The sequence below is a fragment of the Monomorium pharaonis genome, chromosome 1, assembly GCF_013373865.1.
Source record: "Monomorium pharaonis isolate MP-MQ-018 chromosome 1, ASM1337386v2, whole genome shotgun sequence".
Taxonomy (NCBI): domain Eukaryota; kingdom Metazoa; phylum Arthropoda; class Insecta; order Hymenoptera; family Formicidae; genus Monomorium; species Monomorium pharaonis.
Genome location: NC_050467.1, coordinates 38,984,816 through 39,012,570, shown reverse-complemented (window position 1 = coordinate 39,012,570; position 27,755 = coordinate 38,984,816). Strand labels below are relative to the sequence as shown.

At 40.1% G+C, this 27,755-nt stretch overlaps 1 long non-coding RNA gene across 1 annotated transcript; it reads left to right on the top strand.

Moving 5' to 3' along the window:
• Positions 1 to 23,365: 23,365 nt before the first annotated feature.
• On the top strand, positions 23,366 to 26,618 carry LOC114254716. The gene is made up of 2 exons (XR_003626042.2): positions 23,366 to 26,061; positions 26,170 to 26,618. It is a non-coding gene; the product is annotated as an uncharacterized LOC114254716 (long non-coding RNA).
• Positions 26,619 to 27,755: the final 1,137 nt, after the last annotated feature.

Sequence of the window (27,755 nt, the reverse complement as noted above, 5' to 3'; positions counted from 1 at the left end):
CTTCTACTTCTTCTTGTTTTCCTTATTCTTCCTCTATGCCTTGTTCCTCGTCTCCTTGTTCCCTCGTCGACCTCCTTCCTCATCTCCTCACTCTCCTTCTTCGTTCTCCTTTTTTTCTCCTCCTCTTCCCGTTGGCGCCGGGGAAAATCGCGGTGCCCGGTCCGATAAGGACGCGAAAAAGCGCGAATCCGGTTATAACTTATGGCCGAGATAATTAAAAGGAGTTACAGAACGATAATGGAGTGCCACCCCTGTCATCTTCTTGCGCGACCTCCGTGCACCACCGAGAGATGATCGTCGTCTATCCGTGCTGACTGGTGGTCGCTGAGGATCACCCATTTCTTAAGTCAGGTTGGCGAGTCTCCTCATCGCCAACTTCCTGACTCCTCTCTCGGCTGATGCGATCCCAAAGACGTTCTGTCATCCTGAACATTTGACGAGAAAGTCGCTGACTCGTACAGATAACGGATAAATGTAGGATATAAAGTACTTATATGTTTAATATATGGTTGAATTTCGTTTCATTTTTATTTTCTTTTTTAATGATCCTTTTCAATTTCTTTGATATCTTTATATACACTTCCATTAAATTTTGCTTTCCTCTCCCTTCTCCGTCTGATTTTTGTAGGTATTGAGATATTTTGCATCTCTTATATGATGGAAATTTTGTTTCAATTTTTTATGTGTGTAGAATGTAAAATTTTGAGTCATTAAGATTATTATGAAGTCCAATATCTAGAAGATTAAGAAGAAAAATGACAAAAAATTCACCTCTTTCTTCGGAATTGCTATTATTTAATTTAAGAAAGACAAAGTAGGCAAATAATCCTCTGCGCGCATCCGTTGAGTTTAATTGTCTTTGCAATTCCAGGTAAAAAAATGAACAGTGCATTACATTGCTTCTCAAGATGAATTGCTTCTCAGGGTGAAATACGTTGAACGTGCAAAAGGTGGGACAGAATTATCATGTTAAGAATTGAAGACTCGGGGATCCTCTCGGTCGTCCTGAAGTCACGCGTCACCGACGTATACCGACCACATCGGTAACCCACTGCGGAAAGATCAATAGGCATATCCCACGCGTCTTCGGCATTCCGAGAATACGCCAAGAATTCCGAGAATATTCCCGTACCGCCCCAGGAAAATTAACCGACCTACCCGCGATCTTCGTCTCCTTATGATATTGACTAGCGATTACGGGGAAAGATCGGTTCTGAGGACCATCCATCCCAGAATGAATTTTGCATTCCGTCAAGGGCCCTCGCAAACGGCGTGAGAACGCGAACACTCTCCTGTGGATTATGGATCCTCCACGTAAAGAATCTATAAGCAACGAAACGATCCGGCGGGACACCGTGTCCTCAGACACGAGATAAATTTATGAAGCGATCAGCTCATGCCTTTGTCGCAAGGCACGGAAACACTCGTTCGATTCTCATCTCTGCGTCGGGATCTTGTATCTTAATTGTTTCCCATCGAGTATCGATTACGACGTACGACGATTCGATGCACCGCGCGTGCTAAGATTAATTGTTATATCGATCTGCCATGAATTTTAATGCGCGCGGAACTCCGCGGAGTAGTACTACTTGATTAGCATTCGCTTTGTCAGAGGTAAGAGCACATTACAGCGCTTCCCGCGACGTGTTGTGAATATTGTCGTCGACTTCAAGTAGATGTACCTTTCTACTTCAACTACTTCCTCTCTCGCGTCTCGCGAATAATTTCACCGCTTTGTTTCCGTCGTTGCTTTAACTGCGCCCTTATATCGATCGATTAAATCATATTTCACGTTTATAAAAAAAAAAAAAGAATTAATTAAATCAAGCGACTGATAAACGATTTGTTAAACGGTGCAATTGATTTAAAAAATTAGATACTCTCATATTTTTATTACGGACAGATAATTTAAAATTGTGATTTTTTTTTAAACATTTGACTCTGATTTCGCTATTGTAACGCAACAATGTCTCATTTTATTTTCAATTGTAGATAGATTTTGATATTGTAAATCTTGTGTTGCATTTTAATAAATTTCTGTATTTTTAAATTACAATGTATCTTTGTGTACATTGTAATCATTTATATTAAAATGCATTGTTAGTTATAAATTTTGAGACCATAGAGATGTACATACACGTATAGACAACCTTAAACAAAAAAATATCGCTGATAACTCCATGAGAGATTTTCTCGTGGATTTTGTGTATGGCTTTTACAGTTCACACAGCTCGATTGTTGTCAATGGCGAGCTTATCGTTGACAAAGGCACGACCCATACAGACAGATCGATGGTTATATTTCCACGCATGTGAATTTCGAAAACGTCCGTCACGATTTATCATCTGACACGCGGTAACCAAACCAACTCGTCCGAACCCGCGAATATTTGCGATATTTAAATCTACGGACGCATGTCATTACATCATTCACGCGCGTTATACCGTAAAAATCGATATTCGCAGCAAGAATGAAAATTCAAAGCCGCAATGTGTAAATTTCAATTCACGAACGGACCCCTTTGTCGCCTCCCTCTCCTCCCGCTCATGAGAAGGTAATGCACCGTGACTTTGAGGTGCAATTTTCACGTCCCTTGGTAATAGACCGCTATAGTATAGGATACTAATCAGTTTGGAATTCACAACGGAGTTATGCTATCTATCCGATTCAATAGGTATTTACCTCACATTTCCCAATTTCAAAGGATATAATTTCAAGCACCGACTGTCTAACGACGCGATGTGCGAATGTCGCTTCCCTAACTTTCATACTTCGGACTTCTGTGGTCAAGAGTGGTTCTGCGATTGGCGAGTCACGAACGGCGCGGCTGTAAAGAGAGATCAATAGGCAGCACGTCCGTACGTTCGAGATTCTGCGAATGTTCCGAACAGTCGGCGCTTGCCTCCATCTCGATCCTTCACCAAATTATGGATACAGCGCCCAGAGTGAAGTGGGCCCTTCTCGTCAAGGGAGCAACGTCTGCCGGCTATACGAGACGCAGGCGAAGCCTCTTGCTGCCGCGATTCCGAACTATTATCGTCGACTCTAATGCGATCCCTAATGCGACTCTAATGCTTCCCCTACTGCCTCTTCGCTGTTTGACGCCGACGATGGTGCGCATTGTAATTTCAAACTGTTTCTCGATCAATGCACACTTATGATCTGAATTTGGCTGCATCCAACAATCGGTAGAAACATGCGTTATTATTAATTCCATGTTACTTTGAAGTTCAAACATTTTATTTTTTGTTTGCAATATAAAAAGAACGGTTTTGCTGACATGTCTAAAAATTTTGCTAGATATATTTTGCTAGATATTAAAAATAATTTTGTTGGGCCACCAACGTACGTTAATTATGTGAAACGCTCACTGAGATTGCTAAAATGTCAAAACTTTTTCGCAGCATTGCTCATCATGCTTGAACATCTTTCATAATTGTAGGATATTTGGAGTCGAAAGGATTTGTATCGATAATACAGAGACTTATTCTAATCTTAAGACTCATAAGCAAACGAAATATAAACAAGAGCAGTTAGAACCGTGTGGTCTAGCGGTGAGAAAGCTAACCTGTAGAATAAGGAATTTCGAGTTCGAATCTACCTAACGCTCTTTGATTTTTCTGTCACTTACAGCCTCTCAGAAGTGGGATACACAATCCATGCTCCCCCCCCCCCCTACATAATTATTTTAATAGTCCAACAAAATTAAGTATTGCTTCACCGTCGTCATCTTAGGAAATGAATTTTTGCTAGGTCCGGTGTGTTGCTTTCATCATTACAGTTGTAATGGCATTACGTTGTAGACGTAAAAAAAAAAATTAAAGCATGAACGTCTGTTTGTCCGACAAATTGTCGATAGGAATCATATGCTACAATATTTGCTTCGTTTTTGTCACTATGAATCATTCACGCGAAATCTCGATTCCCAATCGTCAATAGCCGACTGCCTCGACGATTACACGTTACTCGACGTGGCGTGCACGCGGTCGAATCTTTTCAAACAAACCGTTATAGGTTTGTATCGTACCGAGGTAGTTGCATCGGCCAACTCGAATTGCGTGCAGGCAAAATCCGTCCAAACAAACCATTATTAAGTACCTGCATCGACGAAATTCCAGTTGTGTCGGGGCAAAATCTTATCAAACAAACCGGGTGGGCTAGGTCAAACATTCAGATCTATAACGGACGGTGTGCTAATGATGATGCAGGCAACTATAGCGAACGTGTAAAACATGTTGGTCTGACGTGTCGCTTTCACCATCGACATGGTCGATTACTATATTACTATATAACATTGCTCTTACCGATGTTGAACATTTTCCATGTCCATTCATGCCGTGCTGCTTTCGCTGAACGAACAGACGGAGCTGAAATCCGTTTGAGAAGCTTAGGTTGATTCAAATTCGGGATTCTCGAGTTCGCAGGCTAACTCTCTCATCGCTTCAATTGCTGATTAGAACGGCTATGTGTTATAGCCCGACTTGAGTTTTTATAACTCCGAATATTAACTGACAAGAGATCTTCTGACACCAAATTCTTTATAGCAGCAAAAGTGTTCTTTTCATTCAGAAGCATAAAACGCATTCATTTTACAGACATATTTTTTAACAAAAATTAATATGATTATCTTAGAAAGTAACATTAAAATTAAACTAATTTGAGATAATATCCTTGTTCAATTGTTTCAAGAAAAATTATTTGGTGAGCAGTTTAATGCATTTAAAAAGGTAGAATCGCACAAGAAGTATTAGCACAAAGATCCAGCTAATTGTAAGATTTATTCAGACCGAGTAAGGTTTACTTTTTATTTTTAATTAGTTACGTGTTTTCACATATCGGTTTTTATTCTCTTATTATTGAAATTATAATTTCTCCTTTCGCGCTCAAGTCCTTAGTTATTGTAAAATACGCGTAGACCTCGCACGTAGTGCGAATCTCTCGCACCATCGTGTGTCAGTTATATTCGCAGCTATCACATCGGGCCATCTGGGACATTTAAGGATGATCTTGGTCGCTCCGGGGAATGTTAATGGAATATATCAGAGATGTCTACATATCGTAGTGCAATGTGGTCTTGGTTAATCTTGGACAGATTTTACGCGCTCCAGGGGTGTATGAAATGTCCTGTATCTTTCTACCTTTCTACCGTACGCGCGATTCTTCTCGCGTCTATTCTTTCTTCAAAATAAAATGCGCGTAAAAGGAAGTGACGTGTACATGTTTCGGAGATTTGAAAATTTTTGTCAAGAACGAAATATCTTGTTGGTATGTCTGTGCACGTACTGATAGGGTAGGTACACCGAGACTGGATATAGAACCCTTACGAAAACCGCAAGCTCGACCGCAAGTTTGTCTAACTAAGAAATTCGGGCGTTTGTAAAATAAAATATTTATATAAATAATATAAAATACAAATAAATTTATATAAATAAAGTTTTACAAAATAATGGCAAAGTATAGCGTTTATTCTGCAATATCAAAAATTCGTCCCATTATCTACACCTACAAATATATTCACTGCGAGACGCTACATCTTTAAAATGTTTCATGCATTTAAAGTGTCGCATAACGAGAAAGTTTATCGAGGACGATTCTAAAGGAAAAATGGAGTTTAAGTAAAGTAAATACGTCAGTTCCAAAAGTGCTTTCGAGTTAGGTGAGAACAAGTTTTACAAGACAGTATTTAACGTTTTTGCGAGAAAAGAAAAATTGCATGCAGATAGAGGTAGGGAATATGTTTCGCCCCATGTCCTTGGTATTTGCCGGTCGGCTAGAAGTTGACTGCAAATAAAGAACGGCGAGGTAAAAGGTCGATAAAACATATTCATACTCTCTCCCTCTCTCTCTCTCTCTCTGTACTTCTGATGCGGTATTTAACGCGCCAGTTTCACTCTTTTCGCTAATAGTATCTTTTTTTCCGATAATTTTTCAACGTATTTCACGCGTTGTAACGTCGTTACATTCCACTGTCATCGCGTCGTGGAAACAAAAGCTGTGCCATTTCCCTTATGTAATAGGCGCGCATCCATCATGCAGTTTGCATGTCCCATTGAGTATTTACATCGCCCAAAGTTCGTAAGTGACCCGATCCGTTTCAGGCCGTTGGCAGTGAAACGAAATCTCGCGAATCGATTCACGAGAGATGCCGTGTGTGTACGCGACCCCGATACTAGATCATTCATTTTTCTTATCAGCGTCGCGCACAAGCTGATACACCCGCTTCCGCCGAGCGTCGCGCAAACGTAATCCGCAGTCTCCATCCATTGTGACGAGACACGTGGACCAAAACGAGGTACGGGGGAAAAGCCGCGGGCGAAAGCTATCATCGATCGTGCTCCGCAACGAACGAAATGTCATGTAGAGAGGAAAAAAAAAGAAGAAAAAAAACCTGGAATACGCCGGCAAACTCTTTGCTGCAGAGACTACGACGACGACGACGACGACGATAGCGACGACTATGGCGACGACGAGGACAACGGTGCGCATAGATCGAGAGTCCGTGCACGCGATGCACACACAGTCCGTACGCGTAGATATGCACAAGCAGCAGCGTGTACGTGACGCGTTCAATTTAAATTCAAGACACCGACACGTATCGTCCTGAGCGACACCGCCTACCCGGGGAGGGGGAGTTGGCGCGACGAGCACCAGAGAGATCCGCACGGTAATTCCGCGGCGCTCGTGATAACGCCATAAGGTCCTTTGAAGAAGTTCGCGCGAGATAGTTTCGCCGTAACGGGCGAAGCTAACAAACTTGCCACGCTTTCCATCGTGGCGCAAAGACTCCGGAAACCCCCCTTTGGGAACGGTGGAGGCTCCTCTCGTCGGATAATTAGGCTCACGGTCCTGCACGTCGACCGGTAGAGCGGACTGAAATTCGGCCGGAAATCGTCGAGGTAACTGCAGGTTAAACTGCGGTCTTCGCCGGCTAATTAACGCCGTACAATCGCTGTGCGAAATGCGCGCCCGCTGCATTGAGGCGTCCGTGCTCTCGCCAAATCTTCTCTGTTTGCGGAAAGGTGAAAATATGCAGTAGAGTCTCGATTTTATCGTCATAAAATGCGAATCTGACTCTCTAATGAGAAAGTGTTACGAAACCCAATCCTCATCAATATAAAACACTGAATTATAAATTCTTATAATATATGCGCGTTTGGAAGAACAGATAAAGTAGTTAAAAAACACACGAATATAAAAAACCGATTATGCTAAAGCACTTAAAAATTTAGCTGAAACTACTTATATACAGGAAACAATTTTTTTGTTAAATTATCTTTGTAGCATTATTTCAAAGTCTTTCTTATAATGGATACGTATAATGATGCAAAATTATTTTCAAATTCATATCTAGCTAAATTATTCAGTAAAGTCGTTTCTTTCGTGTATCCATTTCTTGCTTGTCCTACATATGCAAAATGGCATTATTACATCAATGAAGGATTAAACGTCGGGCAATGTATCACGTAATTTTTCAATGGATTTGCTGTTGGCGACCCATTTTTCCGATCGCTACAATTACACACGGATCAAATGGCAGTTTTTAGCGAACGGGGCGTTACTGGCCGATTGGATATCCGATTAATCTTCGTTTAATATTATAATACTTTTTTAAACTTGTTATCTCGCTTACGATCGCGTGCATGCGATGTCCTGCTAGGAAACTGTGTAGCAACGTTATATGTATAGCAATATCACTTTTACCAGCGCGATCTTATTCACTCCTCGCAATCTCAGGCATTCATTAATAATAATTAGCGCCATGTTATAACTTCATGAGCTCAAGGTGCCCGTTCGCAGCAATGATTTCTATGGATATTCTCCGCCGTCGGTTCGATAAGAACTATGTCATCGTCTATTCAACTCGGATGATTGACGGAGAGAGCGGCCTGATATAAGAACTATTAAATCTCTAGCTAACATGTATGGCGACTCGACGACACGTAATACACAAATGCGCATACCGCATACGGTCATTATGTCGAGTAAGCGGCTACCTAGTTACATCGCAGCGTACAAACGGCAGCGTCGGCAGTTTATAATAGGCTTACCATCGATCCATCGATCCAAACGTTTAGGATGTAGGAGCTCGTACCGCGCTCGTAACCGATACCGCCTGCCATCCGTAGAACCGCAAAGCTGGCCGAGATCGTGCTCGCGGTGAGAGCGCGGTGTCGTCTATCCATGTTGATTCTATTTAAAGAACGTGTCGCGCGCGGTGAGACACGCCGACGCTTTTCAAGGCAGTTTTCCTCGAAAATTTTATTCTGCGTTTACCCTGCAGAATCCGCACGGATAAGACACACACGCGCGAAAGCTGGACGAGGACGAGAACCGAGACACTCGCAGGACAGAAGACACCGGAGTGAAATAGGTTTTGCTACGTGTTCTAGAATACATCAGTTCTCTCGCGACACCATGCGAATAAGAATGAGAAAATAACTTGTGGCAATGGTAAAAGAATTTATAATAGTTTACGCGTTTTACTTTTCTTTGAGAATTATCACTACCAATGCATTTCGATATAAGTAGCTTGCCAACTCTTTCGTACAAGTGTGGTATAATGCAATAAAGAAAGAACATCTTCCGTATTAGCAGAATAAGAACTTCCCGAAACGACTTTTTTTTACATAGCTACAAATTCAATAAAAGCATTTCCGTGTTACTGAAATGCCGCTGAAAGAATCGGGAGCCCAAAATCTGCCTATCATTATGGAATCCTATTCTCGTAGGATACGCAACAATATCCTTTCGCGTTGGCCATCTCAGTTGACATTGCGTCCTTTAGTTATTCTATCAGCGTGCAGAGGCATGCTCACTTCTCCAAATGGATCAAGGCTATCCTCCCGGACCTTTTTTCCGATTTGATCCCGCGATTCGGCACGGGAAACTGTAATCTACGTAAATCCCACCTTAAACCAGACCGGACTTGTATCCGGATCGTGTCCGTATTCTGGTTGTCAGTAAATGCTTTCGTCGAATTCAAGTAAAGTAACATACGTGGCGTAGAAATATCTCGGTGAATTGAAAAGAATTGAAATGACAATATTACGCGGATATGAGTCAATATAGAAATTATTGTAATAACATTTTAAGTCCTTACCCATCAGAATACCTTTGTTTAACAATTTTTTTAAGTATACGTTTAGAATATATTTATATTATTAAATATATTTTTTTTTACTCGTTTTTTATCGCCCCTAAAGACTCTCCGAAATTGAAGCTCTAGAAGGGGTCAGCATCCGTTCCTTGGTGAGGGTTGAGAGAGCAAAAGGAAACATCTTATCCCTAGGAAAATGTACGCCGCGGTTAAGTTCCGAGCTTGAACTTCGCCTATTACCGTATATAATAAAGGGCCGTTATTTCGCGGGGTTCTTATCTACGTGGCGGAAGCGGTAGCGGCAAAATAAAGAAGCGTTGCTTAGTTTCCTCCGGCAAAAGAGAAGAGCCTCCATAAACAACAACAAAGTTCCGTACGTTAATTAGACATTTCGCGAATGAGTTCGTTATTTAATGGCCCATTAAAAATGTGAGAACTCATTTCTCGTCTCTCTCTAATTGTTTTTATGAATTGACAACTGGGCACACGATGCTCTTGCGTCATGAATCAACAGTAATGTTCATCGGCCATTTAGATAATGAGCTTCGCACATTACTTTACGATAATATACATTAAATTTTTAAAGCATCGTATACATTTTACGTTCACGAAATTCACCGAAATTACTGACTGATCCGGAATATCACTTGGAGAACTGGCATCCAGAAATGTTCGGCGTCGACGAACACTATCTTGTGCGAAACTGCAAGAACCGAGAATGCAAACTCGCTGTGCCAGCAAATTCTTGCATATTCACGTATCACGTAAAAAAGATACGATTCTTCTCGACAAATGCAAAATTTCTGTTGAAGTCTATTCAGATTCTCATAATTTTCAAACTATCGTCCTAATTAATCTTTTAATTATAAGCATTTAATTATAAGCACAGTTAAAACACAGAAGTGTTTTATAATCTCAAGATATTAAAATGTTTTATTTCTTCCCCTGTTTCTTAAATACTTAAAAACATCTTAATTTTAAACGTTTAAATTTAAAAAAGCTGTTAAAATTTTAAATGTTTGAACGCTTTAAATTTAAAAAACAAAGACAGAAATAAAACGTTTTACTTTAAAAGTAAATTTCTTCTTTGTGTGTATATGTTGATTAATCACAGATATATAATAATTATCTACATCTAATTATTATTTGTATTATTGATAATTTTTATAATCCGTATCATAGATAAACTTGCTGTAATCACAATTTTTTTAAGACTATTTTCATAAACGTTAATTATGTAAGAGAATCTCAATTATATAATTAATATTATACTATTATTGACACAAAAAAATTTATCAAAAATTTGAGTAAAGCATATTCTACATGATTTGTTTTCACATTTTCGGTCTATGTTCTCTTATTTCTCAAAAAGTCAGGATATCATCAGTAATTATAATATTTCAGAAATTGTTAGGACATTTTACAATTGAAAGAGAAAAGGTTTTTTTCGACGCTTTATTAAGCAAGGAATGACGTGGGTGTGACCCCATACATTTCGGTTTTGTCAGAAACCGCCACGGAAATTCGTTCAAAAACCGTTGGCACAGTGTGCCTCTTGATAATAAGACACGATATATTGTAAGCGTAATAATAGCGTTGACGTCGGATTAAATTAAAGAACGTAGCGAAACGTCGAGAGAACAGTGGCCGCGACCCGGCCTGCCGGGGACATTACAGCATCGTTTATCATCCGTCGTTCTACAATCGGAGTCCGCGTACACGTACCAGGACCGATCGCCTCGGATGGATCGCTTAAAGTATACAGCCGGGGATATACAGCCGATGGCGTTATAGACGGGCGGGTCAGACGGACAAAAAGCGCCGGCATGGAAATTGGAAACGCTCGGACCTTTTAAACGTAAATGTGGCGAGACGGCAAAAAACCGTTACATTACGATTCGCTTCTTGCGCGAAGGGATTTCGAGCTTGAAACTTTTCGGCAGCCTGAGGCTGAAGCGAGGAACGAAATCCGACCAATAAGTATCCCCGATAGTTTATTTTAATGCGTTGTACTTTATTGGATTGCGTTTAGTTGCAATATATAAATTACAATACTTTACGTACGATATTCAGCTTCTAATTAATTTTGTATTATATAATTAGTGATAATCAATCAATTACAATCTCCCGCATTTTCAAATGTTTTATAATTTGTCTCGTTCCTAAAGTAAATTAATTATATCATTAATAAATATTTCACCGTAATATGACTTTTATTACTTCTATAGACACATCTCTTCGTGGAAAAAAATATAAAATATGTACAGAGTTCCTTCCTCCAAAAATCCCAAGCTTCAGAGCAAAGATCCCAAGCATCATAAAACTGATGAGAGTACTGATGAATAAATAACCCTTCAATTAAAGAACGTTCCATCGAGATATAGTCCAGAATCGATAGAAGTGTATGTTGAACCGAGCGCGTCTTATTCCTCCGCATGAGAACGGCAAATACAATGTCAAGTACTAATTTTGTTTTCATAATCGTCGACATTTAACATTCTTCCCCTCGTTTTTCTTTTCGTTTTACAAAAATAACATTGTTACTTCCAAAGAGGATTATGGTCTTTAGCTGAAATAATACGTTCGTTCAGTTCGCGACTAATCTCGGCAAAATTCCGACGATCTCCCGAGAGCGCCGCGAGAGTCGCCGAGAAAAATGATATAAAACTATTGAGATTGTTCTTCCAAGGCTGGTACAATAGCGACAAGATGCTCCAGAAAGCATTCAAGCGACTGGATCCTCGCCAGCTCATCAGTAACTGCGCGAGGCGATGTTAAATCAAAAAGTTCGTTCCCGGGGTGAGAGCCCGGAAATATTTCGCGAAGGCGAACATGTGCCGGAATTTCGACTACGGTATGGTATTTTTGGATATGATGTCGCATGATGAAACATCTCTCTTCTGCCGGTGCCGCGTGCCTTTTCTCGTGCCGTGCGTTGCGTTAAAAAAGCATGGCCCATATGGTTTTTCCGTTTCGAATAGCATCGGTTTATCGACTGCCAACCGATAAATAGGCCGACACGGTTTTATTTCAAATATCGACGTTTTATAACACACATAGGTGAACGGCGATATATGCCCGCTACGCGATAGTTCAAATGTGAAAGCGATCGCGTTAAATACGAAATACGACAGCAAATATACAATAACAGATATTTATTGCGCGAAACAAATATTTGCGTACAGACGGATGTTTTATCGTGACTTGATGAAGCGCGCGGGCTCTAATAACTTGCTGATAAAATATTTGTTTTAAAATTGACGTCCGCGAATCGAACGCGCGCGGGATAAATTGAGTTCGCAAGAAGAAGAAGAAGAACTGCCAACGGTATGTTAGAATGATTTAAGACGAAGCGAAGTTTCTAAATAAGCGGTAAGACGTGAGCGACGTTAAATTTAACTTAATTAAACTCATTGGAATGTATCTCGGGAAGATGAAATTACTGGAATTTGCTCGAATTATTCACGAAGCTCGGTTTGTTCAATACCCTACGCACATATTCTACGTCCCCTGAGCTTGAATTGCACACGAACGCGATCGATAATACTAACGCTCGACTTGTTTTATTCGCGTTGAGTTTTCGTAAATGTCTTATCACATTCAATTCAATTTCATTTAAAGACATCGGAATAATATTATATATTATGTAGCATAAAATCTGAAACTTGATTGAAATTTTCGTCGTGAAAAGCCAATTATACAAAGAAAATAAACGTATAGTCGTTGATTCTTTAAATATATTAAATTTCTATCTTAATTTTCTTAATTTTCTATTGTCTAATATATTGTATAATAATTGTTTATCTCTATTATTGTCTATTATTTAAACTAATTAATGCATTAAATTATTACTAATAGCTACATTAGCAATCTGCAGGCAGTTTCTCGTATGTTGTAAAGTTTTCCGTGTACATACTCTGGTTGCGGTGGCGGCTTTCAGCAACGCCATTCCTCGAAGGAAAGAGGTGAGAAAGACGGATCTCGCGCCCGTTGATTTTGTAATTTACGCGGTGTTTTCCCACCGTCGTTCGTGTCTCAGCCGCAGTGAAACAAATATTCGCCAGACCCGACGAACCTGGTTTGTTGCACTCCTCTCTCTCTCTCTCTCTCTCTCTCGCGAACCATCCCAGGGTGTTAGCATGACGGTGTCGCGGTGATCCTTTTTATGCGCGTCACGTCGCGGTGGCCGAAATTTCGCACTCCCGGGTGCACCGTCGCGTCGTCACAGCCAGGATTCTGGAAACCGTTGTTTCGTGCCGTACGAGAACAGTGAGATTTACTGGTGTTGAGGTTCGCGTAAGCGATCTCGGCCACGACTCGTTCTTGGGATTTCCTAGCGATCATGTCTGCGCGCTGTGCGTTTCTACAATCGCGTTTTGGTTGGATAAATAGAATTTTAAGCACTCTAAACACTCCAGCGATAAATATTATAAATATTAAAGATAAAAGTTTTGAAGGACGCATCTATAGTTTGCCAAATGTTTGTAATTCGGATGTTGAGATTGAAGCTATTATTATTATTATATTTGGATGGATTCTTGAGCAGATAATTTATCGAATCACAAAGCAAATAATTTTTATCCCTTTTTTTTCAAATTTGCATTAAGATTTTAAAAAATTTTAAATTCCCTTTTAGATTAAAGCTCAATTTTTGTAATACTCTCTACACTCAAAAAAGAAATGTTTAATTTCAAGATTAAAATGTTTTATTTCCGTCTCCGTTTTTTAAATTAAATACTTAACGTTTTAGTTTTAAATGGTACTTAGATTTAAAACCTCAAAACGTTTAATGTTGTTAAAGATGTTTCAGATTTAAATATTTTAGTGTTTTAAATCTAAATATTGTTTAAAACTAAAATATTTTCAAGTATTTAAAAATGAAAACAATAATAAAACATTTTAATATTTTAAAAGTAAATATTTTTAAAAATGTGCATAATTATCTCGAAAAAAATTTCTTTTCGGTATGAAAAGGTAGCAAGAACAAAAAATTTTTTAATTTTTTAATTAAAAATTCAGCTTCATCTTCGTGTAAATATTTTTATCATCGATGAAAATAATTAAATTAAATTAAATTAGGACTTTGTAAGATAAGAGAGTGTCAAGAACAGATCTACTTAGTTCTGACTATTACTGTTAAGAATTTATAATAATTCTACTTTATATTTAATCCGTTGCAGACATTTTCGAAACTCGTTAGTTATGCTCAAGTTGGACAAACATTTCGCTCGCTCGCTGTAGATAATGTAAGGTATAAACGTATGCATGTGAACCTTGTGGGTTCTACAATGTAAGTTAAACAAGGAAATGAATCTGTTACGTGGTATCGCGGGTGTATCGACGTCAGTCGTGTAGCTTTGATTGACTTGAGCAAGTTTCACCGCGCCACGACGCGCGACGAGCGAAATTTCGCACTTGGACTCTACCTCGCCGTGGAACTCTCGGCGGTTGTTTCACGTATGAGCTGTGAGATTTGCGAGTCGCCTGTGGCGCCGACACATCTTCTGAATGTGCGATGAGACCACTCTTGCACGCAAACGGGTCGCAAATTCGAGAACGGCTGGATCTTTTGGCAAATTAAATTAGATGGTAAAAAACAGCTACTCGCCCGTCCTCTTCCCCCTTTCCTCTATTGATCTCCCTTTCTAAGCCAATAATTCTCGCATTTCCTTGTCGGTCACAGATACACTGTGTTTCTTAGTTTCCCTACACACATCAAGATATCTGGTGAACATATTGCACGACATATAGGCACTGTATACTGGATTGTGCGCGATTTTCCTCGCAACCGCGCGGTTCTCACAACTAACTTTATCGGAACTGCTGTTTCGCAAGAACAAAAGAACTTCTGATATTCGTAGAGTTTTAATTTTATTCGCCAGATTTTTTTCCCCGTGCTGCTGTTGAAACTATAAGGAAGAAAATAGCCGAGTGGTCAGTTGCGCTGACGTGGATGAATTGATACTAATCCAAGTGAAGTTAAAACTCTCCATATCAATAGTTTCATAGTCTCGTATTTATATCACGTTCAAAGAGAACTAGTAAATATCGTTAATGTAAATGGAATGTGCTAATCCAGAATGTCAGCGCACAAACAGATTTAAATCAATCCTGCCGTCCTGCTTTCCCGAATTTGAAATAACGTTACGAGGCGTGACATTTTCCGCGTTCCCTCGATCACCGATGAGGATGCCAGCCCCTTTTTATGCCTGTATCGCGTCTGGTAAAAAAAGGACGATATGGATTCGTATGTGGCGGTAGCTCACCCTTAAGTTCGCATCGTGACCCGTGAACGCGCCCGTAATTTCCTCGCTTCGCCTCGATGTTCACTCAAAGCTGAGCTGCGGAGCGAGGTCATTCGATTTCCTGGGATATGCATCCTGTAATTTCCACGCGGAAAGGGTGGACGTTATCGGCTTGATAGGGTGCACACGTCGAAGATGCGGCCAACGCCCAGCGCGGTAGTATATATCTCGTTAATATTCGAGATTAATACGTCGATGTATCGGGGCTAGATAAATAATAAATTAAAACGGAAATTAATGTATTGATGTAATAAGCAAATAAATGCTGCTGCGTGCAGTTGCATGAATGCCGATAATTTAATGTCGATTAACTGTAATCGCGTAGATCGTAATCAGTTTTTGGATGAATTAACAGCGATGACCACCTTTTCAGCGCGGCAGCTCGCAAAATATATAAATTCGATATTTGTCTTGCAAATTTATCAAAATGGCAATTTACCGGGCAAAGAGCGCCCCTCAAAAATCGCCAGCTGCAATAAAATTGCGATACAATGAGGTGACAAAAATCTCCGTGTGTTACACGCGTTGCCGATTGACACGCGGGCAACGCCGTCGAGCCAATCAGTGTCGGTTCAGGTCAACATTTAAAAGTTACAATGCCGATTTTGTGCGCCGGTGAATATTTAGTGTGGTTTTACGGCCGCACAAAACGCGTTTCATAGACTGAAAAGTGAATAGCACATTTTTGCGTTCTCTGGACCACGAGTGAAATTTAGGTTAAATATGTATACCGACTGTATAAATGCAAGTATACTTTAAGAATGTACGTATTACATCTCAAAATATTTTATAAAAAATTTTTTAATTATAAAAATTCTATTATTAATTCATTATAAAGTTATTTGATTTTTTGTTTCTTAATTCTTACGTAAAATGTTTTGTACTAAATAAAAAGTAAAAATAAAAAGATTCTTTTTTAATTTAAAGAATAAATGCTAAAATTCTTTTTTAATATTATAGTTCACGAAATTCCCGCTATAAAAATAAAAGTTTTAAATAGTTTTCTTAGTTAAAAATAAAGAAATAAATAAAAATTTCTTAGTATAAAAAAAATATTTGACACACATGACACACGACTAAATCATTCGTGTTCCAGAGTGAGTTCTCGAGGCGTCTTGATCAAAGAACGTGTGTGAACTGAGATTGGTAACGCGTTAGATTCCTGCTCCTTGGACGCTAAACTTTTTCGGAAGAGGATAAAAATCGTTGTTTACTTAATTCTTAGTAAAAAAGATAATAAATGCGCAGACACAAATATTCGAGGGCGTGCGCTCAAGAAGTTAAGGAAGAACATTAAATACACGATGTTCTCTTAAAGCGCGATTAATATCGACGCATTAATTTCAGAGCCAAATCTGCCGGACGAATTTATTGCGCGTGTCTCGTCTCTTGTATCCTTCAGAAGGATTATTTTCCGATTGCCTGTCTAGAAGTAAGAATCGACGAGAAAGAAGTGGCGACCTCGACGGGTAAGATGAATGGCCGCTGTCTTGGGAATTCCTAGGAAGGAGGTATTATCCCGGAGCTTCCTAAGAAAAACATTATCCTGAGGGATGACGGGAAAAAATGTTGATACCTTGAATACTAAGTCCTGTTTAAACATGATCTATAACGACCTCTTCATTTCCACTTTACTCGACCAATCCTCGTTCGTCGCCCTCGGAGAGCGCGGCGATTTCTTCTCAGGTGTTACTCGGGTATCAGGAAGCCGGCAATATAATCCCCTACTCGTGCAATGATCCTGAAAATCCGTCGTGGTTTGTCGCTTTTCTTCGTTTCGTGACATCGCCGCGCGACGTATACCGACGACGTGTCGGTGTTTATTGTTTTACGTCGCTGGTACTGTTGTTTGTATTTTTATCTCGCGTCTGTAAAAGCAACTATCGTAAACGCGATTTCGCCGCGTTTGACAGAATTTCGCGTGTCGTTTCTTGCGCGTTTGCAAAGAGTTACAAATCTTACGTGACGTGAAAGGATTAAATTGAAGTGATTAATAATTTTAAAACAACGTAGAAAAGAATGAGTCAGCGCTCGCTTGGCTTTTTTCGTAACAAAAAAGACAGCAGATTTACCCTTCAGAGTACCTGTTGTATATAACTATTTAATGGCGTCGTACATTACTCACGGTAAAAAAACGCGCGACTTTACGCACTTTTCCCTCCGAGGAATAAACAAGTGAAAATGCGCGTGAAAAGCGGAAAATTGTTCAACTATAATCTTCAAGTATTTAAATGAAGAAAAAAAAAATTTTTTTTCAATATCAACCGGGATGATAATTCTGCGCTCTTATTGGTGCGTGCGGTTGCGACACTGGCGAAAAGTAGTTATATATCATTCGCGAGGCACGCACTTTACGATTCGCCTCGCCGCGGGTATGATTAATGCGTCGCCCTTAATCGATTCAGAATAATAATACTTCAATGCCTGCTCGCGGCAGGTTTTTCAACATCTAATGTGGGGAGGAAAGAAATTGCGGAAGAAGCTTACGTTTTCCGTTCGCGAACAAGATTCGATCAAGAAAGCGAGAAACTGCTGAAAATATACGTATCATAAATTAGAAACTACTGTTGCAAGTTTATTTTTTTATTGCGCTTGAAAAGACCACAAGAATAAAAAATAAAGAAAAAAATTCAATAGATCTTTCCACGAATTAATACGGTACTTATTCACGACTTGTGAGATATTGCTTGCGATACATTACTAATATTGCAATACCGGGAGTATCGCGTATTTTTATTTCAATACATAAAAAAAGACACACGCGTGCTTTGTTACTCTAGTGGAGATTTTTTTTTTCTATACGTCGACAGGTCGACATCCATAAATCTGGGGCGTGTAAAGCATTCGCGATGAAGGCTTTAGGTTGGCGTGCGGAGAGAAATATTTGTCTACAAGAATTTTGTTAAGCTTAAATTTCGTTTGTTGTCCTATAAAGTAACAACTTTAGATGATACGGATAAGCTACTGAATAAAATAAATATAAAAATTCTTTAGAGAGAGAAAAATTTGCATTTTCCTACCACGTGCTCGTTTATTCCTCGTAGGATACCTAAGTGTTCACAAGATAGATACGTCCGCGATTTGGTATTGATATAAAAATCACATGAATAAAAATAATTTTGGCGAACAATTTTTGAATAAATTCAGAATCCGAAACGAATACGAGTAAGCTCCGTATGCTAAATCAACCGGCTGGTTTAGCGAGAATTAATTTTGAAAGAATGTAATTGCACTAAATGGTGTGCGATTATGCATAGAAGGATCTGTGTTCAGCCTTCGATATCTCCCTAAGACGATAATTATGCAAGGACGCGGAATTGTATATAGATCCATCCAAAGTGGAATTATTCAGGCGACGAGAGATGCGCGAAATTGCTGTAACAGTAGGATATATGTAAATGGATATGTAAATGATCGTTAAGGTGTCTGCCTATATGTGCGCGCAAAAGAGGTCAAAGGGTAACTAATTAACTGCAATGTATATGGCGCATACATTCGATGTACAACGAAACGTGTATCGTGATGTACATTAAGGGCTCCTTAGGGACCGTACAACAAGCTAAGTTCCGCAGAATGATGGATGTAAATGCGTCCCGCTAGGCAACTATAATGGATATCAATATTGTTGCAATAATTAAACGTGACAAAGAGATGCAGAAGAATAGACGGGGCATCCATATCTATACAATAAATTTTTAATCAATTTACGTAAATATTCCAGGTCTTTTAAGATTATTCAATAATGCAGTGCATTAAAGATTATGCAGACAATGCGTTCAAGGCAAGCTTAAATTATATCGACAACCTATAACTCCGCATTTGCGGGCAGCAATCGGTTGCATCGAGCGAGACTGCTTCGAGGTTTATGTACCCTCAGGTAAAACAAGACCACTGGGAGATATTAGTTGTATCCATGAAGTAAGAAAACTCATGGCGAATGGTACATCGACACGAGAGCGGTAATTTCTATGACGTCTGAGCGAGTAAAATGAAATTGCTTAATCATTCTTGCGTTACGTCGGCTCTTTTCGTTCTCGCGCGCGAGGAAAACATCCGCAACGAAAATTCTCAGAGCGCGTTCGTCCAACCGAATAAAGCGCCCCGCGCGATCGATGAACGACGAGCTAACAATATTTCATACAGCGAACACAGAGAACTCGGAGATGCTCGAACGACCGCTACTCGGTGACCAGTAACTACATAACCAATTGCGAAACTTGCCTAATGCCCCTTGATATCGGTCTCGACAGAAATCGCGTGTACGGCATATCGAGCAAATAGCGCTGGCTTATCGCACATCAAGCAGAACGTACGGGGAAGATTGGTGTTCAAAATGTTCTTAAAACAAATTTGCAGTAATCAAAATCGTTAAAAATATTTTAGATATTTCTCCGTTCTGCCTGGTTTAAATGTCTTCTCTTATTTAGAGCTATGCGTTTGATTGACGAATAATCACCGTGTCATTCGTACCGCGACTGATCGATAAGCCGATATCTACGTTATAGAGGCGTCAGACGTAAAACCGACTTTGCGCCGGAATCGAGAATTGAGCAGGCGCGATTCCGCGCGAAAATCTGGCCGAAGCCGGGAGAGAAAAATACGCCCTCGATGTTCTCGCGATTTACGCGGCACCCTGTATATCGGCCCCGGGAGAGGCTCTCGCGAGGTATTTCTCGACGAGGATATACCTACATCCGGCGGTCGAGGAAGCGAATGAGGGAAGGAGCTATTTTATACGGGCCCTCTCGAGTTATTCCCTCGAGACCCTGTAACAAGGCTGCTATCATAAAGCGATCGATGTAATCGGCCCCACGGGGAAGGGGGTGGAAGGCGTTAGGTGCAACCACCCTTTGCGGGAGGGGAATGGAAAGGAAAAGCGGACCGTAAGATTCGATAGGACGAAGAGAGCCGAGGGGGAGGGGGGGGGGTGAGGAGAGGACGCGAGTGCCGGTACTTTTCAGGCCGCGCATCGCCGCACCGCCCGGACGCCACTTTGCCTGAAATATCGCCGTGACTAGACGCGAATCCGTATACCATAAATAACAATCAGAGGATCCCTCCGCGGCGTCATACCTCATTTTCTGGCCTCCATCCCGGATATGGCGACCAGTCGTTTTCATCCGCTCAGCGCGATCCGCCTCTTGTTTCCCATGTTTTTCCCGGTGTCACGGGACGAACGGATCGCTCCTCGTTTTGATGCAGCCCGCAGAAGTATTATAGTATGCAAACACAAGAACTGTGTTTCTTCCGTCGCGAAAGCGCCGGAGGATCTCCCATCAACGCGACCTACCTTTCTCATATAGAAAAACAGAAATATACAGGAATATATCGAGATTGCAGTACACGAATTGGCGAATTATAATCTCGGAGTTCTCTCTATATGGCTGATGCGATAACAAGAATATTGCGTGGTGTAATAATTAGAAAATTAAATCTTAAGAAAAAAGAAAGTCTATATAATTACGATTTTTTAAAATAATTAATTCTAATTAATTTCTCTAATGTCGTTGCTATTGCGACGGTATAAAGCATTATTTATATTTTATATATTTGGATAATGCAATTATCTCTGACTGTATCTGATTTCTCAGTTACAAGTAGTCAGCGTCGCAATTTTCGTCGCGCTGGTCTGGCCAGGGATCGAAAATTGCCTCAATCTCCAACACGCTCTCGGCTTTACGGCCATTGATCTGGAGTTACGGGCGCGTGTTTAAGTTGAAACCAGTGCCTCTCGGTTACACAACCAGACGCATTAGGGAACTTCATGTGTGTGGATGGAAATTCGGGTATTACCGAGTTTCGTGTCCTCGCACGGTCAACTTCGCTGGCGCGTTATCCAATGCTGTTTATTTAATCAGAGCTTCGTCCTGCATTCTCCATCCTGCTTTCGTCCCGCTAATGCGGTCCTACGTGAGGCCTTATCGTAAATGCAAATCGTGTAAAATGGTCGTAGATGGGATTGTCAGAATGTGGCAAAAAGAATGCCGCGAGCGTTTCGCGTTCTTCGCTTTCAGCGAATTGTTTGACGCGTTCAGATGCTCGAGAGAACGATAAGCGGCTTCAAACTTCGTTGCAGACGAAATTGTCGAGCGAGCGTTTCTTCTGGTGTACTTTGGGTGAATTTCGGTTCCTTCATCAAAATATCCTGCGGAGCTTTCAACCTTACCACGAAACTTTCCTCACTCTCTAACAATCTAGCTCATTCATCATCACGGGACTGTTGAGTTAACGACCAATTAAGCGATCGTAGACGTGCGGAATACCAGGCACGTGGTAATATCTGCGTAAGGATCGCTTGGAGAAATAGTACTTAGACTTCTGGAAGACGCTTCGCTATCCTCTTTGTCGCTTTGTGTTCCAATCCCGTTGAAGATTCAAACATAGGCAATTAGAAAACAATGGATGTCGTTTTGTGGTATTTCGCTTCAGTGATTAGCATAGCTATTTACGAATCTTGATGGTTGATTAATAAGTTGCAAAAATAAAGTTGCATGCGCGCGCTTCAAAAATTAAACGCTCAAATAAATATATTATTTTAATTTTTATTTCAACAAAAATAAAAATATAATTTTAATAAATCGAGAGTTATTCTTGTAATCTAAAAATATTCTGAAATGTCTGATATTTTTACTAAATAAAATATTTATAACTTCTTGAATAATGATGACATTTTTGATAGCCAGAAAAATGTAATTAGAGTTTTTTAATTCCTCTTAATTAATTTTTGCTACTAAAACCTTTATATAGATTTTATAGTATTGTAGCATAAGCGTTGTGCGTCTATTCTCTGCTAAAAATTTAAGTTTAAATTCAACCAACATTTAAATCAAACATATCATATTTTCTATTCATTATTATTTCATCAAAGGCAAATCATCGAGAAGCTTTGTCAAAACAGTCATGGAGTATGCATGAGTATACATCACATAGAAATCACAATCTCTAGTTACAAAAGTCTGACTTGAGAAAGGAGAAAGAAAAGAAGTAAATAATGCATTATTATATTCAATATTGTAAAAAATTTCAACAGAAAATAATATTTAGATAAATAATGTCACTAGGTTCCATGTTGGAATTCTTCATATCGTGTACGCGTATTCGATATAATTACGAGGACCTGATTTCCGAGAGGAAATACTTAACATCCTCGCGCCGGTTGTTCATCTTATTTCGGATTCGATGCAATCTATGTAAATATGCCCCAGTATAACCGAGTCGCGCCAACCTGAGACAGCAGTATCCGATAAGCACTGCTGCTTTGCATCCGATTCCAAATGGAAATCAATATTCGAAACGAGCCTCACGCATCGACCTATTCCGGATCGCCTTCCGGCGCGAACATTCATCACTTTACTTTGGCGTTGCAATAGACCTCGCGAATGGAAGACCCTCCTGAATGGATCGTGGAACATAATTGAAGGTCTGCGAGTGCAAGAACCCGAGCAATTCACCTTCTCAAGCGTTATGGAAAAAGATTAAAAATTGCCCGAGGCATCGTGACGTTTTATTAAACTCTAAATTATTTTACTAAAGAGCTAAATAATACGGGTATGCTTTTTTGCGAATAGATTGACGGTGCATTTTAACATTGTTGCCTGAAAGAAAAAAATGGTAATAAATACAGTTACCATAATCTAACTATAATTTATATGCATTTTCAATGCTAAATATATTTGTAGTTGTTCTAACCATGTAAGTTATAGCTATTATTATTATATAACATAAATAGTAAGAATGTTAAAAATTATATTCATTGTAATTGTGATTGCACAAACTACATAGAAATGTTCATTTTATTTTTATCATGCATATCTTAATTATATTACTATATCAATATTTAAAATTATCACAATTTATAGTAAAGTTTTTTCATATTTTTTCATAGAACTACTAATTAAACATAAAAATATATTATTACTAACGCTATAGCAACAATAACTATAAAAAATAATACTTCTAACCATTATTACCATAATTATTGTAAAAATTAATCATTTTCAACGATTAGATTATAATCTTACTTTTTCTTGCAACATCGTTAACTAATTAAACAGTTATATCGAAAGTTGTGCAATTTCGTAATCTTCCATCGCGGCGCAATATCGCGAAATAACGAATGACTCGCTTCTTCTTGAAAGAATCGGATATCTCTGCCTCTCGCATCCGCGCCATCAATTGCATTCTCGCGAGACCAAGGAAATGCACCGGAGGATATTTATACGTAACGAGATTGCGCAGTTTGTAAGTACGTCTGTCGCGATAAACATAACAGAGATGATTACAATTCTACCTCTCTTCCAGCGCTTTTATCGCGAAGTTTTAATAGTGATTATCGCGCGGCCGCGTTTTTCCACCGATAAGTTGGTCGTTGCGTATTCGAGCGCCGGCTCTTTTCGTGCCGACTCTATGACGGAAGTTTCGGCACTAAACTAATATTTGCATAATAGCCGTGCGCGCCCGCTCTTCTCTCCCGCCGTTTATTTCTGAAGTTTAATTGTGTTCCTTTAGCAGTTACGGCGGGCGCGCGGTGCGGCCACGATATTACAACGAAATAATTCACAAACGCGGTAAACACTTCCGCTGTCGACTGTCAAGCGGGAGAGTAATAGCGTTGCAAATATAATATTCGCGATATACGCGTCGCGCGGGAGACCTATTAGAGACCGGCTATCGATTTGCGATTCCGCGACGGCAAATGATTGTCGATGGGAATTACGCCCATTGCAAGAGAATGGGCGCGCCCGCATTCTCCCCATTCGATCTTCTGTCTCTTTGAATATTTCTATGATTTTGTAATTAACGTCAACGCCGATGTACCTATGTATCTCCTCTGCGTACATGTCAAGTCCAGTTCCTTTGATCCACGTTCTCTGTCCGTTTTCTACGCGGCTGAATTAATTTGCATACGAGTGCCATAAATGTCACATGCATATTTCATGATAAATACATCTGGCGAATGTAACTATTCATTTCGCGCGCTATTCGCAAAGATGACGCGAAGTTACATCCGCTTTCACGGGCTATGTTGTCAGTGGACGTGAGCGCTCTTTCCACGTGTCAGTTTAGCAAAATACGAATTTCATAGTGGATAAACAAAGTTCAGAATCAACGAATCCTTGACACTGAATTTACATGAAGAGAAATTATTTCGGGACGTAATGTTTTTCCCCCCTTTCGTAAAATGACATAATAATTTCACAGAGAAACGGACTGAGCGTCGATTTCGACGCGATTTATTTCCTTATCGCGATCAATGTGCGCGTCGTTCAAGAGCGTTCGTTTCTTAAAAAACCGAGTAAACTTACGAAAGACGCAAATTTCAAGGAAGAAATCGGTGGATAGGACACCGCCCCCTTCCGCCGCCCATCTATCCTTTTAGGGTCGGAAAACTATTCAATTTCATAATCCGATTTGGCGTACGGTTGCGGGAAGCAGAAAACTTTCGATTTATGACACGCTTAGGACACAAAATCCTCCGAATCCACTAACCGCGCACTTCCCTCCTCGTTCTCTCTCTCCCACCCCCACGTAGAGATGTATTCTGCCAGATGAGGGGGAGTGCAATTTCCGTAAGAAGAATAAGGTTGCGAGAAGCCGGCCGAGGTAGTTCTTAGCTCTCTTTGCGCCGGCAATTACGATAAAAATAAGATCACGGACGATTCCCGATCCGCACGCTCAACTTTTTCCTATTTGCTCTTGAAATTACAGTAACGCCTCGAGGCTCTCGCGCGGCTCGAAATAAACATTGCTAGAGTAAAGCAGTTCGCGTTATTAAAGCCCCGCAATCCCCGCGGCGAATTAAGCAAAAAAGCCATGACAAAATCTGTCAGTTTGGAGAAACTTCGGTTGATGACACTCTCCTGAATTCATACACATACAAGGTGTGTTTCTCAATAATCCCCTTTCGAAACTTAGACGATTTATCTTTGATGTTTGTTGCCGGGCCTCGGTCGCATACTCGGGGCGGGCAGCAACCAAGCAAACTCTGACAGGGTGGCCGATCCATTAATTAAGTTAATTAACTCCCGACAGGTAACACGCCGCCGCTATGGACGCCAAGTAAACTCTAATGTCGGCCTAGAAACTGGCGTTGGCTGGCGTTATCTCGCGCGTATACGCGCGATTACAAGAGATTACACCAAATCCGCCGTGAGTACACACGTACTTTTGTATAATACGCGCGTACAATAATTAATGCACCTGTCTTTTTCCGCGTGGATCTTATAAATTCGAAGAGCGCCGCGTTCAACATGTAAAACCGTCCTATAAATTTACTTTTATGCAAAAGCAAAAAATTGCGTCTTTATACATAATTTTAATATAGTTGAATATTAAACATGTCAGAACGTATATCAAATTTTGTTACTTAACGAGTAACTTATAAAATGTAAGATATCGCGTAAAATTTTCATTAATTAGTTATAAGAAACAGGAGTTTTGTAAAAAAAATATATATATATATATGTATGTATGTATGTAGTAAATATTTGTAAATTTTTGTGTGTTTTACATATAGCTATAACAAAATTTGTAGGTATTTATATTAAATATATAGATGTAGGTGTGTAAGAATATGTGCAGCAGACTTCTTAAAAAAATTTCCAAAAAGAGGCGCTACTTTTTTTCATGTACTACATCTAAAATATCCTTTAAATCTTCGTGAGTACTTCAAATTAATTTAATTTTCTTAATCTTAATTTCAAACTTTGCTATTTCACTATTTTGTAATTATACACACGATTTGAAAGAGCTCGTGGATACTTACAGTAAACACTTCTACGAGAGAGATCGGTTCTTAGTTCCGGCAACTCACGGACACGGAATTCGATCGCACGCGAATTCTATAGCGGTCGCGGTTCACACGCCGAAGTTTCCCGACTCCGATTACTCGATCGTGAAATCCCATGCTGGGAGATTGCAGACAGTTTGAGCTCGCAGCGGATATTTAAATGAGAGAACGCGGCTGCAACTTAGTTGACTTGACCGCATCGAAGATCAAGGAGTGCAGTTCTCTCAAAGGGGAGACACAACTGTTACGCCAACCAGCACTTGTCTGTATTAACGGCAGAGGTATCTTCGTAATCGCAGTTCCTGCGATAAAGGTGCGTAATCAGAGTTTAATTTCAGAATAGTATCGCAAAGACAATTGTCAGTCAAATATGTTGCAATGTGTTCAAGAAGAATGTTATATCGTTCATTTATTACAATGACATAAATAAAAAAATAAGCAAAAAATTTTCTTATTGCAAAGAAAAACCTACCCGTCTCTCCCAGTCTCTCCCGGTCTCTCCCTATCTCTACCCGTCTCTCCCGGTCTCTCCCCGTCTCTCCCGGTCTCTCCTCGTCTCTCCCTATCTCTACCCATCTCTCTCCATCTCTCACGGTCTCTATCCATCTTTCCCCGTCTCTCCCGGTCTCTCTCTCTCTCTCTCTCTCTCTCTCTCTCTCTCTCTCTCTCTCTCTATATATATATATATATATATATAATATATATATATATAATATTAAAATATGTACCTTTTTTAAATTGTATATCTATAATAGAATTTCTAAATAATATATATATAATTTGAATGCTTCATTATTAACAAAGTACGATTAATAAAAGATAATTTCTCAATGGAATTTGGGTGAATCGTACGTTCGTATGTGACGCGCGTGCATTTCGTTGATATTATTCAGAGCTTCAAATATTGTCACGACGGAAGTCCATTCATCACGGATTTTTCTACACTGAGGGTGTTAAGGCAGCTAACCGAACGCCCGCAGCCGACAAAGTGTATATCCAGTCGCGCGGGAGCGCGTGCGATCGAAGAGCGATTGCAATCAAGTCTCGGTGGACTTAATCGCTTCGAATTGCGCTCGCTACTTCATCAATTTTTTCACGAAAAAAAAAAACCGATCGATCCATCGATCGCACGCGCGACGCGGGCCTCGCATTTTTTCCCGCCGAAAGGCTGTTAATTTCTCGTCGTGTCACTTCGCATTAAAACGCACACGCGGCGCGGTATATCGCCGATTCATCAAATTAGTTACAGGCAAGCGCGCGAGCGCGTCGATAACGCCGCGGGATAAATATGCATGAGGGTGGTCAAGGAGCACTCATAAACAAAATTGCTTCGAAGAACGGGGTGCGTCCGACGCGGGGCGGCGCGGCGATGCTCCGCAATTTGCGACACACACGGACGTGAACGATCTGAACTGTAACGCACCGATGTTGCGCCACTCTCCGCTCCGATGTACTTGACCTCGTCCACGCGTCCACTGTTTTCCGTCGGTGCACGTTTGTCAAAGACAAACAACCGCGTGCAGGACTGCACGCGTATGTACGCGGATGCCAAGCCAGGGAGGAA